At 44.1% G+C, this 19,593-nt stretch overlaps 1 protein-coding gene across 3 annotated transcripts in view; it reads right to left on the reverse strand.

Annotated features, from left to right (window-relative positions):
- Positions 1–19,593, reverse strand: part of sema6bb (sema domain, transmembrane domain (TM), and cytoplasmic domain, (semaphorin) 6Bb) — a 173,712-nt gene that overhangs the window by 136,568 nt on the left and 17,551 nt on the right. The window lies entirely within an intron of this gene.

The following is a 19,593-nucleotide window of genomic DNA, read 5'->3' on the forward strand; positions in this document are numbered from 1 at the left end:
TGTGTAAGGGGATAATTTTCTTCTTTGTGCGTGCACATGCATTTGTGCGTGTGCATGCACACACACGCAATGCCGTGTGTGTGTATGTGTGTGTGCCCGTATCAGGTTTCTTTTCTTTAGCCAATGGTGAGGGAAGGGTCTTCTCCAGTGTGCCGTAGCCTTTGAGAGGCATGTTCATGTGTGACCTCTAGATGCCTGGGAATCATTGGACGGGGTATAACATTACAAACCGGCTTTGGCCCGGATTACTTTGTTCCAGGCTTTGCAGTGAGGTAAACTATGTATGGTAGTAAAGCCACCGGCCCGGGGGCTATACTGTAGTATCTGACACGGGTCAAATTACGATTTGAAAAAAATAATTTACGCTACCTGAACTTGAGCCCACGTTACGACTACGAGGGTGAGTCACGTTCAGAAGGTGATGAACACATTTTGCCCATCTGGTTTTTCAAACAGGTTAACCCAATTTGACCTGAGATCAGATTCTAAAAATGTCTTCTAAATCCTGACAGTTTTCTGAAAAAGCTATGTTTCTATGTTCGATTTTTCAAAAATAGTAGACCTACAAGCTCGTAGCGCTATGAGCTTGTAGATCTGCTATTTTTCAATAGCTAAAGCATACGTAATGCTAACACCAAAAGGGGTTCCCGCCAAAAATGGATAAAAGAATATGACTGCGAGATGATGATTAAAGTAAAAAATGTAATAGCATTTGGTTTTGATTCGTCCTTGATGGAACACAAGTTCACATGCACATAAAAGTTGCAGAGGACAGCTGTTTGCTTCCAGTAACTCTGCTCGACGCACCGTTCCTGCACTGCTAATTATCTGGATGGAGAGGATGGGACCCATTAGTCTTGCTTGTGAGAGAATGGAAAAGACAAGCTGCCAAAAGTCAGAGAAAGAACAAAGGCAGAGATATGCAAGGAAAAGAAACGGATACTGGATGAAACGAGAGAGCGAGAACTGGTGAAGCGTGGCTACACTTGATGACATCAGTCATCATCTATGACTATGACGTAGGGTGTATGACTCTACAGTACATATTTTCAGTCAACCGTAACTGATTTGCATTGTAAAATGACAGCTGAATATTTAAAGAAAATCTAAAAACATATGTGAAAGAAAATGGCGGGAGGTATTTGGCATTGACCTACTGGTAGCGTCGACTAGGCATTTGGCGCTGAAAGTTCCAGCGGTTTGAAAGATTAGCCCCGGACTAGTCTCGTGTAGCTATTCCACAATCTCCGAATGCTATATAGAGTCTGGAACTACAGCTCCCGAAATCAGAGTAAGGAAGCTGCCATTTCCGTTCACGAAAATATATTTTAAAATATCTTTAAAGCTTATTTTTTTATTTCCTTTTCTGCCAAGCAACAAGCTATATACAGTATGCTTAGATGATTTCTATTTATATTAGGATAAATGTGTGCAACTGTAAAGACGAAACGGAAGTGGCTCCACTTCCGCTTTATAGTTTATCCATGACAGCTCTTCTGTTGCTCCAGACTGTATAATGAAAGCATTTGGAAATTGCGAGAGGCAACAAACGCGAGACTAGCCCCGGACTGACTGACAGACTCACAGACAGGCCCTGTTCTAGAAGGCTTGGCCTCTAAGAGCCACACCGTAAAAAGGAGTGGCACATAAGGTGAGAGATGGTGATGATGGAGAAAAAGAGTGAAGGCATGGCTTAATCTCAGTGGAGGTGAAACTTGATTGTTGTTTCGATTACACATTATGAAATGAGGAAACCTCTGTCTATGTCGATTTGAGCTGTTACATTTAATTTTTGCCACAGGCCATGGGCTCTGTTGTCATGGTTACCGTCCCCGCAGGCCAGAGAGAACGGCAGCAGAGAGCTTGGCCCAGTGCTACAAAGTTATAAAGGACTGAGCAAGCTGTTGCTGTAGTGGATGTGACGTGTGTCAGGGTAGAGTTAGATCAGAAACGGATTAAGGAGATATCATGTACTTTAAGTAAATACAATGTCCCCAAAAACCACTGCGCTTTTGCGTCCGTGCATGTGCGTGCGTGCGTGCGTGCGTGTGTGTGTGTGTGTGTGTGTGTGTGTGTGTGTGTGTGTGTGTGTTTGCATGCGTGCATGAGTGTATCAGTACAAGTGACTCACTAGAGAGAACTGCACTCACATAACTCCTCGACTACATTTTGTGTTAATGAATACCTATCTATAAAGATTCCTCACCTCTTGTTGAACCTGTCACTTTTCTCCCCCTCCTATAGTGTTTTTGCCTCCGCTAAGCGCTCTATCTTATAATGTTTCCACAGAACCACTCTGCTGCTATAACTAAAGCCCACACCGAGTTGACATTAAATTCCCACTGCATAATAAGTCACATTGCACTGCAAGTCATTTTTCTTCACACTCCACCAACTGCCACCACTCTTGTATCCGCCGAATCCGTAGCACTCATATCTATTCTATAGGATACACAGCTATATTCACACCTACACTGTCGCCTACTCAATACTTTGTGTCTCTTAATCTATTGCATATCTCTTCCGCCATCTATTCAGTCTCGCAAGTGCCATGAACCTTTCCCGCTCACCTGGTCTTTTCTCCTGATGTCTTCCCTGCATCTTTCTGTCAGCAGAGGTAAAGGAGTGTCAATCTTCATGAGAGAGCAGGGTGCAGGGAACCTGTCTATCTGATGTCTGATTTATTTGAATAGCTGACTCTTTGTCTGCCTGATGTTTTTTGTTTGATTTGTGTAGCTGTCTTTGTACATGGCTTCCTGTTTGTCACATAGGCCACTCTGTGTGGTGTGTGTGTGTGTGTGTGTGTGTGTGTGTGTGTGTGTGTGTGTGTGTGTGTGTGTGTGTGTGTGTGTGTGTGTGTGTGCATTAACAGAACTCTAACCTGTATTTACTGTGCTGAACCCACACACGCACAATACGACAGACAGAGTGACTTATACTATAGCAGCATAACTTAATTTGCTTAATGAACTGTCTATTTTATTATGTATTCTGACCTTAATTTGTGGCCACCTCTCTCTGACTCAAGACATTATTGGAGACTGAAATCTCAAGAAATTATGTTCTCTCTCTGACCTTGGGAATGTGTCAACTGAAACCCCCATGTGTTCCTGGGGACACTTAATTTGATTTAAAGAATGCATCACAATTATGCTCGGACACTTCATTGCTCCATACTCCAGGTTTTCCCGTCAGCATAGATAATAGACCAAAGTCAAGATTATGTCTTAAGGACTTTGTGGTGGCATTTAGGACAGGCTTTGTCCATTTGTGAGTCAGCAGAAGTAGTGGTGAGTCATTAGTTTCTTTCCCTGAGATGCTTTACTGGCATTGTTTTCTCTGTCTTTATCTGAAGAAATTGCACACATGCATGCACGCAATACGCATACATACAGTACAGTACATGCATGCACACACATTATGCACTTGATGAACTGAGTTCATTTGGAACGGAGCCATCTGAATGCACATTGATTACAGCCTGACATACATTATCCACTCCTGGATGCTGGCCGAGGGCTCCTTGGAGGGAACGCGTTTGGGTGGAAGCTAAATTAAATTCCAATCAATAGACAAATTAGAAGTTCACAAACTGACGGTACTGCTTTTTAAATTGCCAAGAGAATTGTGATTATAGCATGCAACTCAATGCCAGTTTGTGAGGTCCCACACTGTAATGAGATTATTCTGCACACACCATGAAACAACTCCTATCTATCTAATCTAATTAACTAAAGCACTGCTGGTATGTTGCATTGAAATACGTGTGCCGATTGACTGTACAATATAGCTATATAAACTAAACAATCTGGAACTTTGAGAAAATAAAGGCACAGCTCATCAACAAAAACAGTATTTGGTAACACCAAGAGGACAATCTGAGTTCTAATCTCATGATGCGCGTTTCAGATGTCAAGCTTTTCTTCAACAAGAAATAAAATATTCTCAACCCCGGAAGGCATATACCGGTTTGTGTTCTACCCACAATTCCACCTGCCTGCCATCCACCCCTTCTTCCCACTCAGCCCTTCATTCTGCAGAATATCGCCAGGAGCACGCCTGCATCATTTCAGAGCCGGTACAAATATGAGTTTGGAAGGAAATTGTATATGACAATTTCTGTTTACTCCAGTTACGATCACTGCATGAGAGAGAGAGAGAGAGAGAGAGGTGGAGGAGTAGACCTTGTAAGGAGAATGAGGCCGAATATGTACTGCTAGGTAACCGAAACAGGGAAAAAGAGATGAGAGACAGACAGACAGACGCCATTTTTTTGTGGAAGACGTGGCATGGCTGCAGATTTTACAGCGAAAGAAGGAGTGAGAAACAGAAAGGACTAAGAGATGGAGGGAGAGGGGGGAGAGAGAGAGAGAGAGAGAGAGAGAGAGAGAGAGAGAGAGATATTGTGGCAAAAAGCAGGTACTGTGACTGTCTGATGATCAAAGGTCTGCTCACTTGTTGTGCCTACAGCTCTGCTGGGCAGAGAACATCTTAGTAGACAGGGGCAGACAGGGAAAACCTTGTGCCCAATTAAGCTGGAGGTGATGTAGCAGACAATTATTTTATCATAATTTATCATAATTACTCACATAATTGCCTATTGGGCTAAGTCTGATCAGTAACCTAAAACAGTAAGGCTTCTGCTTGTAATACAGTAACTTGTTACACTACTCTGTCAATATTAAGTCACACACACACACCCCATGTGTGCACGCATTTGCAGTACAACATACATGCATAAATAAAAGGTCAAACCAAATCATAGATCCTCTTCATAATCGTCACAGCTTATTTCAGTGAGTTGAGAGTAGAAGCTTGAAAATGCACACTACTTACTGTACATTACCCCATTGTAAGTAGTACCCCAAATTATAGATACTGCTTTCTTTTGCTATACTTTTCCAACTTTCCTTTTTTACCACAATGCAAAACCGCCACTGACCGTCTGCCTGAAACCACCGATTGCATATTTTTAGAATCCATCTCAGAGGCTTTCCAAATCTAAACATCGGCTTTTGCCAAAACATCACTAGTAGACCACATACAAAGGCCAACGGCATCTTTGGAAATAAGAAATAGAGAGAGAGAGAGAGAGAGAGAGAGAGAGAGAGAGACAGAGACAGAGAGAGAGCGGGGGGGGGGGGGGGGGGGGGGGGGGTACTGGGGGGTTATAATAGAAAAATCACACCCGTGAAGTGAGGGGCGCTAATATATTAAAGTCTAACTCATGTTGATAAGGTGATGTAATGGTGATGTAAAACAAACGGTGCCAACATAAACATTAAATGCCATTAACATTAAAGAGACAATATGACACAATGAGTTACAAAATGACATACATTTTCCCTTCATTGTCAATGGCGTTTATAAAACAAGACAAACATTAAACCTGTATATAGGAGGGGCTAGCGCCCCTCAAAAATAGTGAGAGGGATATGAGGATGAAGACAGGCTAAATTGATTCTGGGTGCAGTCTCAGAATAGTATGGAATTCAATCGTGACAGCTCTTTATCCTATCAGAGGGAACATATTGTTGGATATTGTACCGTTTTTCTTCTGCTGAACAAAAGTGGATAAAAGGGAAATTAATGTGATGATATTTTCTTTCAGTTGTCGGCCAATTTAAATGCTAATACTATGGTTAGCCGTACGTTACGTACAGTATACTTGTAATTTTCTGACAGGCGGGCCACCAGTGAGCAGGAGACAATGTCACCCTGGGCTTGGCCCGTCTGGATTACTGGTGAATTTAGGGCAAGAGAGGGCTAGCGAGAAACAATGTGTGGGGCGTGAAAAATAAGAATAGCTCAGATTTATATAGCGCTTTTCTAAGTACCCAAAGCGCTTTACATAAAACACTAGGAACAACTTTAATTCAAGATAACAAAAAAAACCAAAGAAAGACAAGTAAAATATCAGTGCTAGGTTAAAAACATAAAAGGCTAAGCAAGGGATGGGGGGACATCTTAACCAGACCTCAGCTGGGGAAGGCTATCTTGAAGAGGTGGCTTTTGAGTGAGGTTTTGAAGGAGAGGAGGGAGGGGGGCAACTCTGAGATGATTGGGGAGTTCATTCCAGAGGTTGGGGGAAGAAGAAGGCATAGAAGGCCCTGTCCCCCCAGGTGCGGTACTTGGCCTTGCGGACCCTCAGGAGGTTGGCTTCACTGGACCTGAGGGGGCGGGTAGGGTGTAGGGTTTGAGAAGATCGGAGAGGTAGGGGGGAGCCAGGTTATTGAGTGCTTTGTAGGTGGTGAGCAGGATTTTGTAGTGATTTTTTGTTTGACGGGGTCGTAGGTCATGGAGGACAGGTGTGATGTGGTCTCTGGAACGTGTACTGGGGAGAAGACGGGCAGCTGAGTTTTGGACGTGCTGGAGTTTGTTGAGAACTTTGGAGGTGGTGCCGTTAAGGATACTGTTGCAATAATCAATCGAATCGAGTGTTTCGCCGGCTGGGAAAGTCAGAGAGGGCCGGTGGCGGGCAATGTTCCTGAGGTGAAAGAAGGCAGGTGATCTGGTTTATGTGGGGGAGGAATGAGAGGTGGAGTCGAATGTGACACCAAGGTTGCAAATGTGGGGAGAGGTTGTTACAGTGGAGCAATCGATGTTGAGGGTGAAGTTCTGGGTGGGACTGGTGAGGGAGTTTGGGCCAATGAGTAGTATTTCTGATTTATTGCAGTTGAGTTTTAGGAAGTTATTTTGCATCTATGTTTTAATGTCAGGTGGTGAGGTTGGCAGCGGTAATAACGTTTGAAAAAAAGAGAGAGTAGTGAAATAAATATAGAAAAGTTGAAATCCCTCTCCATCCATGCATCTTCCGTTCTACGTGACACGAAGGAAATTGAAGATCTCTTGACCCTTGACCTCTGTTTACCCAGTATTCCGTCAGGGTGACAGTTGGGGGAAACTCACACACGCAACCTGTCACGCTAACAGGAGAGATTCCATTAGGCCATGGAGGAAGGGGGCGGGGGGGCGGGCCAAATAGGGTCACGCTAGATGGAGAGCAGAGAGATTGAGGTCTCCCATGTCTTTCAGCATGACAAACGGCTGAATAAAATGCTTCTGATAGCTGCGAGACAGAGAGCAATCTGCAGGGACCAACTCTCCTCCTGGGAGAGAGGACCTGTGATGCTCGTGCACTGGCAAAAAAAAATAAAAAAATGTCACCCCATTTTCCTGTTCCGAATAGGAATTCAGAAGCCTTCGCAAAAAGATTTTGATCATGACCTCGTTAGTAACCTTCAGGAAGGCATGGTTGGAGACGGGAAGGGGTGGGCTATCCGGCTGCCCAGTTATGACCTCCTCCCTATTGTACTCTCACTGGCTACTCTGCCTTTAGGCTGTGATATTTACTGTGGGAAGAGAGCGAGGGAGAGAGGCTACAGGACAAATGGGAGTCATACAGTATGTATTGTTCAGCTGTACGGCCAACATAAACACATGCCGGAGGACTTTGTGAAATAACGCGGCTCCCCTGCAATTCTTTGGCGTTCATCGAAACCTTCAGTGGTATTTCATGGCAACGATCCCCGCACCTCTGAACCTTGTGCCACGGCCAAACAACACAATCTCCCTGCTAAAGAAAAACACAGTAGACACTGACTATACTGATCTGATCTAATGCAAGCAGTGTGCTTCAGTTCAGATTACACATTGAATGTATAAAGGTTTTTAATTGCTGTAGCTATATTGTAGTTGTACCATAGCTTATATTTATATAACCGTATCACACTTTATCTATGAGAATGGAATGATACATGCATTTCATTGCTACCAGGCAGAAACCTCTTAGGTTATCTGCAAGTTAATTCTTTTTATAATTAAGCCCGACAGATTGTCTATTTTCACAATTTTAAAACATTTTTAAAATAATAATAAAAAAGGAACGGTTTTTGAACATACCAACATACCATTCACCCGTCACCGATTGTTTTTTATTTGTTAAAAAAATAAACACAATTTTATGCTGCCATTATAGTATGATTTCTCAAATATGCTGCGGTAAAGCATCGACTTTTCTTCATGCCAGAAAAATGAGTGCAGCTGCAATGGCAAGTATCAGGTTGAGAGCAACATTCAAGCTGCTGGAGATGTGAGGGTTCAAAAGCAAGCTGGAATTGGAGTCACGAACATCCAACCCCCCCACCCTCCCTCCTCCCCGCATCAAAACAGATCATATGCCATCAGAACAGCCGACATGAAACACAGAGTGAATACGGTAGATTGCTAGGAGGCAGAGCAGCAGGCGGGCGGATTTGCACCCAAGGTGCAGCTTGATGGGTCGATTACCACACAGCACAGACCTCTGGGGAAAGGCCCACGTTCAGTGGCATGTTGGGAGGCGTGAAGGCTTTTAGCTTTCAGTTTTAGTTTAGATGTTACATTGCTGCACAATCACAGCAGATTTCAGTCCGTCTGTTTCCGTCTTGCGATTCTAAATAAGTTCTAGTTGTTGAACTCACGGATTGTGATGTGGAAGGGAGCCCAGATACTGTGACAGTGTCTACATAATCATCTTTTTTTAATATATTCAAAATATAATGCTTGTTTTTGGCTGGATAAATAAATACTCATAAATACGACAAAAGTATGTGTTTTTTTGTCACTAACTGGGTGGTAGTCACGTACCGTATTAGCATTAGCAGACCGTGAATAACCCAAAACTGGCAGACAATATCCCAGAATATAAACATCCGTGAGCCGACTTATCCTGGAGGCTTGGAGGGAGTGCTTACTGTATGTTGTTGTCTTACCTCAGTGGTGCTTCATAAAAAGGAGACATATTTAAACACCAGTCTGTGCTTGTGCTGTAGGAGGAGCATTTTCATTTCCATTCTAAATTGCAATGAGACTTCAGAATGTGCACGCCGTGATACATGGCCGCCGGCAAGAGAAGAGACTTACAAAGGAGCTAGGCCCTAGCAAAGAGCAGGCCTTTGCTAGGGCAGGTGGCATAATGTAACACCCCCCCCACCCCCCCCAAACACATGCACACGCGCACACACACACACACACACACACACACACACACACACACACACACACACACACACACACACACACACACACACACACACACACACACATCCTGTTTTTATTTTCTATGTGTACCATGTTCTTTTTACTGTGTTTTATGTGATTCATGTGTCTGCCTGTTATGCTTTGCTGTAAACCATCGCCCTTCGGGGACAAACAAATAAATGAACCTGAACCTGAACATTCATATCCGGTGGGCTGTAGATATCTATCTATAAATGCACCACGTCTCTGTGTGTGTCTATGTACGTACGTCTGTAATCCACATAACTCCAGAACCGTTCGCCCCGCCAACTTATTGGACACACGAGTTCCACACCCCCACAGGGAGTGCAGTGTCCGGTGTCGAGTCGGTCGGACCCGCGGTAGTCCAGAACCGTCCCAAATTGCCTCTGCCCGGGCTCTGGACAGGAACCCCTGCCAAAGTCCATATGGAGCTGGCCTGTTCTGACATCACAAATATGTTATGACATCTGCATATACTCCATATTTGGGCATGCCTGACAAAGAACTCCATATATGTTCTGACATCACAATGATGTTATGACTTCTGCAAAGACTCCATATTTGGGCATACCTAACAGAATTCCACATATGGACATAAAAGGGACACAGACAGAATAACTGGGTGGGGCATGCATTTCCAACTTGCATCATTCCATGTAGGCCAGTGCCAAACGAGCACCGCTCTAATATTTTGAAATCCTCTCTCTAGTCTAGGTCGTCCTCAGACGAGCCCTCCATCGACGTCTCCAGTCATCTCGCTTAGCGACCCCGCATTGATTTTAATGATTTTAAAGTCTAAATAAAGATTAAAGTTTGGGAACCTTTATCCTGACAAGTAAATGAGTATTAAACAATATGTACGGCCAGTCAGATACCTGGAGGAAGGAGTGGTGACTCATTCAGGCAATAACATAATTTGTTTTGTGCCGTGGCACCTGCAGCAAGCTCACACTTCTGGGGAGTGATGTGTCTGTGATGATAGGATGTGCTAGCCATATCCAGCAGACTTCACACCCTCATGTCTCAGAAATGATGAGATTCAAGATTCAAGGTTGTCATTTGTTACATGTCATATATGAGTAAACTATATGATTACTTGATTAGTTACACAGAGGAAAAAAACATTGCAGCAACAATAACTAACCACAGTAGTAAGGTAAATAAAAAGCAAGCCTAGAAATATGTATTAATCATATATTTTGGTGTGCTTTGAAGGTGATGCACTGTACAGTGTGCAAGGGTCTGATATCATACATGCTGAACAAGGTCTAAGGCTGTTTTCCTTCTACTGCTGTGTGTTATTAAATGTAAAAGTGTTACGTACTTATATGCACGTACTGAATCTACTCATGACTTCATTTCTTATTTGTGTGTGATTTATGAGTCAGCACCCATCAGTATTCAGTATTAAATATTCATCATATGATTCATACTTTTGAGTTGAGCATGCCAGTTCCCTTGTTTCTTGCTAAAACCAGAGACTTATGATGAGGGGAAAATAACCTAGCCTAGCCCTTGTAATAGAAGTTCAGCAAGAAAGATATAAACGAAAGAAATTATATAAGCATAAAATGGGTCACTTTCTCCTAATGAAGGCCATTTGGCAGGTGCTTGGGCACCAGTTGGCTCCTACTGTACATAATGAGCAGTCAAGCACTCTCTATGAGCCATTCTTGTCGCCCAGGGAGAAGGTAGAGCCACCATACTCCTGTGTCTTTACAATATAAGCAAAGAGCAAAAGATAGTCAAATGGTGTGACTGCCTCTGTCTGTCTGTCTCTTGTGTGCGTGCACGTGCATGTGAGTTTATGGTTCAGACACCTGGATAGTCTGTCACCACCACACCAGACACAAGACACCTCCAACTCCAACACATCCTTGAGAAAAAAGACGAACTAACCAGGTGCTCAATGGAGATAGCAAAATGTGATAATGATAAAAAGGTGCTCAAACAGATCAAAAACGGGATCAAGACATAGATAAAAAGAGAGAAGGATCCGGGCACACAAAGTTAAAAAACTGCCAACATGTTTCGACCTAACAGGTCTTCATCAGGGCAACACATCCTTGACATCACCTGGCAGGACCATGTTACCCATACTGACGTCCTGAGATGCACTGAGTCCATTAGCATGGAGGGAACACTACCACAGGTGCAACCATCATCAGTGTTGGGTGTAACGGCGCTATTAATAACGGCGTTATGTAAGGGACTACTTTTATTGGTAACGGAATAAACTAACTAGTTAGTTTTGCAATTTAGTAGTTAGTTACTTAGTTACTTTACAGTAGTCCCGTTACTATAATGTGTCCCTGTTCATTTTGTGTGCAAGATTTAAAAATAATAAAGCCCTGACTGCCCGGAGTCTATTTCTCCTGCCTTCATATTGTGTGATTTATCTTCCCAAGCCCCAATGCGCAGCGCATAGTAGCCTACTATACATCCTGCGTCTACTACATCCTGTAAGTTCACTTAAGAAATAAAAGTATTGTTACAAGTAGCTTTTATTTTGAAGAGGAAGAGGAAGTTGTTTCGGTTGTAGCCAGCTACTATGACAGTGCCGGTGGTGGTGGTGGTGGAATATACTCTATGCGGAATAATAATAACAACATGCTTTAAGCCAAAGTAAAAACCGCATGCGTCTTTGACTTAAACAATGTAGGCTAAACACTTTGGAATTACGTTATACATGGTAGATCCTCCGTGGCTGCGTCATTAGGTGAGTACTAGTTTAATGAATTGTTTAAGTTTAATAGTAACATTCATCATCAATGCCCCCCCCCCCCCCCCCCCCCCCAAATAACAGGTTACAGGATTCTCATTCCGTTACTGTCTGTCACTGCCTGCAAGGATGGCCGCCATGCCATTTCTTATAAACTATCTAGTTCATGCGTGGGTCCACGGTGGTGGTGGTGTTGTTCTGTTCATGCGCCGCGGTGCACGCAGTGGAGAGGGCATCTGTGTGCGCTGTTGGCTGGTTGGAGCGCAGCGCAACAGCCTTTCTGTCCAGTCCTACGTGTATAGACTGGCGATTGTGGCGAATTATATTCGTTAATAAAGAGAGAGCTGTAAAGGGGATATTGTCTATGGTCAGTTCATGGTGTGTATCATTCTCGTTTTTAACCATAGAGTTAATTAGGGCCGTAATAATGCGGAGCAATGACGGTAGGCAGTAGCCTAATAGTCTACAATGTAAACAACCTGCGCAAGCATTAAAAATGGGTTTTAATTGTCTGGTAACGGAAAATAACGGAAAATAATCTAACTTGTTACTTTTCTCAGAAGGTAATCTGTAACGGTAAGGGATTATTTTCATGGGCAGTAATCTAGTAACCTAACGACGTTACTTTAGAAAGTAACGATGCCCAACACTGACCATCATCATCAGTCATCACCCGGATGCCTGGCTGCCATTTGCGCGTCAGGTGCTTTATGGATATCTCCTGTCGGCCAGCCGAAAGACGTGCGATACGAAGATCCGCTGAAATGGACACTAAAGAAGTACAACATCAACCCCAATAACCTGGAGAGTCACCTGAAGCAAACCGTCCACTTTAGCACACACTGGGGTCATCATACACCTTGAGGATAAATGCACTCAACAGATGTGGTGCCAGCTAATACACTGTCACGCTGATTCAGCACTGTCTCACCCTCCTGATCCAGGCCTCACATGTCCCAACTAAGGCTTGATATGTGGCTCTAGAATCTGGCTTCCTACTAGACATCTACCTACTGTACATTGCATTGTGAGCAGCAACGGTAGCCACCGACAAGCCTACTAATCTCAGCACAAGGAATATTGCGCCTTGCGTCATCTTAGTTAACAATGGACTGCCAAGAAGAAGGAAGACGTACGTGGTGTGCATGCACAACAGTGTGCAGTAGTCTGTGAGAGGGAGTACACAATAGAAATAGAATTTTTAAAGAGCTGGCCTGGAATCCATCCAGCCCACAGTCTATAACTTATTATCAACCATAGCACAATGTAAATTTTCTTAAAACTGAGAGGCAGGGCCATGGCCGGTCTGTGCACACACTGGTGAATCAACAGTCATCCAACAATATGGAAATCAGCCAATGCATATGTTAAGACACTGAGGGCCTGTGTAATGATAATGATAATTTATTGGCCACGAGAGCATGAGTTTGGTTGGTGGGCGGGTGGTGGAGGTTGTAAAAATGCACACTGTACACCGTGGAGTGCAATATGTGAATTTTTTGTGTGTGTCTGCCGTTCTCTGCTTGGGAGGGGTGCAGTGAAAGCTTGGAACAATGCAGCTCTGCTGTTCTGAAGCTGACTGCAGGAGGAAGTTGGATAAACAGCTCCACTGTCCAACTGCATCAGTGACATTTACAGTCAGAGATGTGTCACAGTGAAAACAGCGTCTTTCAGTTCAAATGCATCGTTTTTGATGCGGCAAAGTACAATTTCGTACGCTCAATCCAGGGCAACTATGGTACAGAAAGGTTAAGTCTGTGCATAACTGTAGTACCGGGTTTCCCGAAGGTGGTGCAGTCGCCAATAGCTTCACTTGATTGGTGCGGCAGCACATTTATCCAGAAACACAATTATGCATAAGAGTCTATTCCACAGCAGACCGGTGTTCTACCTTGACAGAGGAGATGCGGAGAACACATGACACGTGGCACGCCCCTGCCTTTAACCTGATTATGCTGTAATATCACTACCTCATCCCCTTGACTTGAATAATTACCTCCATAGGAAAATAGAGGCTGGTGCCAGGCGGCCATATTACTGACATGGCAGCTCGATGAACATCAGAGCCTGTTTTGCTATAAGGCTAATTTGTGGAGCAAGCCTGAAAGAGACCCGGTTTAATGAAGGGAAGTGATCAGATAGGCAGGCAGAGACCCAAGTCACGCACAGGGGACCTGAGCGCCTCAGCCTGGAGAGAGGGACAGGCAAGGGGAGGGGGAACAGGGGGATTTGGGAACAGAGGAGGGCAGTACAGGTAAAAGCCTAATCCATACTCGTACTGTACAACAATGTATGCACTACGTCTGGCAGTTGAAAAACAATTATTTACGGCAAGCCACGTGGTCAATTGAATATTAATTAACCCAGACATGAGGCAGATTCTAAAGTGACGTGATGTGAGCTTGCATGTCTGCGAAACACAAAAATGACACAGATGCTTAACCCAGTTTGAATGGGTTAAGCATGACGTGTGAAAGAAATCACAGTTGTAGATACACCAAGGGGCAAGTTTTTGTTCATGGCAAATTCTGACATTTTGTATTTGAGTAAAAGGCGCATGGCTAAATGAGCAGGAACTCGAGAAAATCGCACAGAAACAAGCTGGAAAACCGCACTACAAGTGCAAGATATCTGAAAGAGTCTTTGGGACAGCGTTTTTTTATGATAGCAGAGGAGAGATGGGGCATAAGAAGAAAAAAAGTATTGACATAAAAACTGAAATGTCAGGGCAGAGAAGGTGCAGATGGTATACAGCCGGCATACAAGCAGCTAGCAGCCGAAGGTGTGAGAGGTCACACTGTCTGCCCAGTCTGCTGCGTCAGCAGCGACAGAGCTCCAATAGTAGTAGTGGTGTCATTTGTTTCTCAAAACAGTATTGTGTGAAAGACAGAGGAAAGTGACCGCAAAGTTCCATTTGTTCCATTTTGTACACTCTGGGAGTTGAATGAACAGTGGGGATTTAACAGTGTTGCCAGACAGGCAGACGGGAGAATCCTCATCGTGTGTGTTCCCTCCTGTGTGAGAAGCCGGTCGTTTAGCAAACAGCCACGAAAAATGAAGGCAGCAATTAACATTGTTTCCCTTAAAACAATAACATGCCACCGAAGCTCTCTTCCCGGGTTGAAAATGCCCCCCCTGTGCCTGGCGGTGAGAACAAATGATGCTGTGAGGACGTGGTCGGCGGGTTCGGTAGGGGATGGCGAGGATGATAATCATTTCCAACCAGTGGTTTACACAAACTCAGCATGTCGCTGTCTGCCGGCTCCCCGCTAAAGTTTATTTACCTTGCGTCATCAGCATCCTCCTCTCCTGTGCCTTTACTTTACACACACGCACACGCGCACATGCACACACACACACACACACACACACACACACACACACACACACACACACACACACACACACACACACACACACACACACACACACACCTCAATAAACATCCCCGTTAAAAAACATCCAATGTGCTCTATAGGCTAAGGGGTAATTAAATAGCAAATGCATGGCAGGCGAAGGACACATAAATGTGTCTTCATTCACAGGCAGATGTCTCATCTGCCCACAACCAAGAAGCTGATATGATAGTGAAACTGGCACCTCCTCTCCTCTTCTCTCTTGCTCAATAAAATTCACATCCTTTGTTGCAGAGAGAAGAGAAAACAGCCTGAAACTAACACAGTTTTTTCTTTTCTTTTCTCCCTGGAGTGTAAATGGCGAGAGAAGTCTACGAATTTGTGTGTGTGTGTGTGTGTGTGTTACGGACTGTGTGTGTGTGTGTGTGTGTGTGTGTGTGTGTGTGTGTGTGTGTGTGTGTGTGTGTGTGTGTGTGTGTGTGTGCGCAAGTTCTTCCTCATCCGTGTTTATCACCCCAGTGAATAAAGTGTGTGCTTTTTTTTCTTAATTAACTAAGTGGTGTCCCCGGGGTCTGTCGATGCTCTACTAGGTGCCAAACTATCAAGTCACCAGAGCGTCTTCAGAGACCGCCTCTGGTCTCAGGACGATAATTGTAAAAAAGAAAAACGACAAGGGGGGAGAGGAAAAGAAGTGAGAACAGATAATTACAAACAGGAAAAGGAAAGCTTTACTTTTCCACTTATATCTTACTCCATGCTAGCTGTCCCCCCACCCCCCTAATCCTCATCCCTGCTTCCTCTTCCACTGGGTGGCTGTATTCCTCTCAAACCTTTTTTCCATCATCCAGCGGTCACCCTCACGTTCTATTCTGGTTCCTTCTACTTCCCCGTGCCTCGCTGACGTTCTCTGCGTTCCTCCAAACTCTTCCATGTCCCCTGCTTGGCCTTGGCAAGCGGCAGCAGCGGTCGTCCTCTAACCAAACTTCAAACTGGCCCACTTCAGGCCCCCATTCTGGGGTCATTTATTTATTTCCTTTCCTGGCATAGAACGAGCTGCATTCTTCCAAAGGCACTTATGCAGCAATGGAAATCATTTTGGAAATGACCCAGCCTGGTCTCTCCTCTCTGCCCAAAACTATAGCACCCACGGAGAGGAGAGGATTGGAGAGGAGAGCTTTTCTGGCTTGGCCTCCAGCCAAACCCCCAGGTCAGCTTGAGATTGATGGACACACACACAAACATAACACACACTCAAACACCAGTGCACATGTTATTTATCTCTCCTGAAAGCACCACTCAGTGCGGCTTCGTTCAAAGGTTCCCAAAGGAGAAGACACATAGCGTGTCTCACCCAGCACGTCTCCTTCCAATTGAACTCACACATTGTAGTCACCAAAGGCCATTACCCCTCATTCATTCACTGCCATTGACCTGGGAATTACTCTACAATACCATGTCTCCTCCGGCTCCACTGGCTGGAGATAATTGTCTGTGAGAGTCAGTGGCTTTAGTTCAACTACAGGGGTCAACTAGAATTAAACTTTAGGTTAGGAGGAGTGCAGACGACAGATTGTGCCACTAATTGTGCCATTAATATTAAAAAACAAATGCCACTTGTCAAACATCTTAAACCTGTTCAGAAAGCATGGGAGTTCACATTTTGGGACAAGTCAGCTAGTTGCTAAAGAATGGATTTTGAAATGGTAACTCATCTAACCCAGTGCTGTGGTCATGTGGCTCGTTTATGTCAAATACCAGCCAAGTTAGAGTTTGGTCTTGGCTTGAACAGCCTGCAGCTGGGAGCATTCCCATTGGCTGTCTTTGGGCATAATCAGTCTTCCATGATATCTAGGCTTGTGGACAGAGCATGGGGTCCTATAGTGGTCAAGGCTATTGGCCATTATCTAGGTCTCTCACACAGTGGGCACTGGACCATTCAAAACTTGAGACTCTATTAATGCTTGGCTAAGGCGCCATGGTCGTTTTCCCCATGATGACACCCTCTATTACATTAGGGGGAGGTCCTTTGCTGTTTGAAAGAATGAGTTGTGTGCTCTATATTAAGCTTATTGAGCTAATAGCAGTAGACTCTCGTTGTGGCGGTGGTCTATATTGAGGGAGTCACTTAATAAAAATACACTGTGTCAAACATGTGATACAGAAATAGACTGTGCTCAGACCAATTTACAACAGTTATTCTGAGTAGAGCAAAAATGAAAGTGTGCTTCCTGAAATAACGAGCTATTTACGCTGTGCTTCCGGTTTGTAATGAAACACATAATGGCTGTGGCCCTGGCACCGCCACGACACTGGGCTTTTTGCGTTCCTCCTCTGAAGTCCATCTGAATCGAATTATCACAAAAAAACTTGCGATAACACGTTATGTTTATTACGGTTCCTTGTCCGTTCAATGGCATCACTTAGTCTTAGTGCAGCGAGAGGATAAAAAATAATCGTTTCCTTGTTTTGTTATTTTTCACCCGGGTCTGACCTTTCAGGAAGATGTTGTCATGTGTTTATTTACTCATGCATTAGAATGCATGAGTAAATAAACACCAGAAGAATCAACGCATCCAAATGCATCTATTCACTGACCATTTTAAAACTCTCACAGGGAAAACAAGCTCTCCTCCTACGACAAAGACATTTGGACATGAGATAATGTGTTTACTTGCTATGTACCTGTTCTCCATCTTTTGCCGGCAGGCAAATTTGTCAAGCAATTTATTTTATTGGACTTTTTCCATTTTTGTGTCCATATTTTAGTTACACAACCACATTGATTGGCAGTGCAGGATGTCTGATTAGATAACTATTTGCAGTAGCTCCAGCAGCTCCTAAATGGATACCGTTCATGTCTCTTCTCATTTTCTCAATCAGAAGTTAAAAGGGGCTAATGATATAACAAGGCTCTGGTGAAACCACCTTCATATAACCATAGAAACAGCACTTCGTCTCTGTCAGGTGGAAACCTTGTATGCCCAAAATGGTTTCAGGATTCAAATAAAAAAACAGCAGCAGATTTACAAGCTCAAAATATTTCGAGCTTGTGGATCTGCTATTTTGATGCTTTTGTGCGACGCCGCAGGATGATCAAGCAGGGCATTGATTTTAATACGCAAAAACACAAAAAGTTAGAATATGGAGATAAGAGGTTTCTATTTGATTTACAAATGTATAAATAATAGACGCTCTCATACCTATGACATGACTCAGAGCCGAGGAACAAGATACGGAGAGAATGAACATGGTCCTCTGTGCAATTATCGGCAAGAATCTAAGACCTGGAGTGACTCAAACATCAGTAGGTATTCTTAGTACACTTTGGCCAGATTGGATCCTGACTGCAGCCCCCTGAGTGTATAATCAGTCACATTAATGTGAATATAGTAATGCGATGCAGAAGGATTAGTCCACTGTGCAGGGTTGAGTCCCTGGGGGGTTGGAAGAGAAAGTGGCTGCCTAGGCCCTAGGTGCCTGACAACAATAACAAAACGTCCCAATGTGATTGTATACGCCGGCTAAATGAGACTGTCTGCCTGCGAAGCAGCTGTGATGAAACCGCCGTCATTCCTCTGTTTATTATTTATGTGTCCCTGGAGCTGAGAAATGGCAATACATACTAAACACATTCAAACACACAATGACAAACGTACATGATTGTGCACACATACACACTAAAGACGCAATACTTGTATGCATTATGCAAACATGCACACATGGGAACATGCACACATTTGCAGGCTCAGAAACGCCCATATAGAAACATACATACTCATAAATACATAAGTGCGTGCTCACAGCCTCACACTCACACTCTCACACACACGCACACGCACACGCACACACACACACACACACACACACACACACACACACACACACACACACACACACACACACACACACACACACACACACACACACAGTATACACATATAATACGGTACAACAGACACACACACACGCAGGAAAATCTGCAGAATTGTTGCAGGCCTGTTGCAGGCCTTGTTTGTGAACCACAAGTCGGTCTATTTTAATAGTGGGTCTCCCCAGGGTGTCTGCGCACCCCACAGGACTTACTTGTAGGAGAATGAGTTCACCCAGGCACAGAGAGAGCTCAACCACAATATGGCTGTCAGCAGCAGGAGATCAGCCTTAAGGCAGTTTACTTCCCCAAAGGATGAATATCCACCATCACAGAGACAATATTACAGCATGTTTCTATGCAACCCTCAAACCGTCAGTGAATAGATCCCTTGCTGCTTCTTGGATCAGTGTATCTGCGTGGGTGAGTCTATACGTGTGTGTGTGTGTGTGTGTGTGTTTGCGACTTTGCGTGTGTATCAGTTTGTTTCTCTCTCTCTCTCTCTCTCTCTCTCTCTCTCTCTCTCTCTCTCTCTCTCTCTCTCTCCCCCTCCCTCCCTCCCTCCCTCCCTCCCCCCAGACCCCAGACTCTCCACCAGACAGTGT

This window comes from Protomyctophum parallelum (genome assembly GCF_964188405.1).
Source record: "Protomyctophum parallelum genome assembly, chromosome: 6".
Taxonomy (NCBI): Eukaryota; Metazoa; Chordata; class Actinopteri; order Myctophiformes; family Myctophidae; genus Protomyctophum; species Protomyctophum parallelum.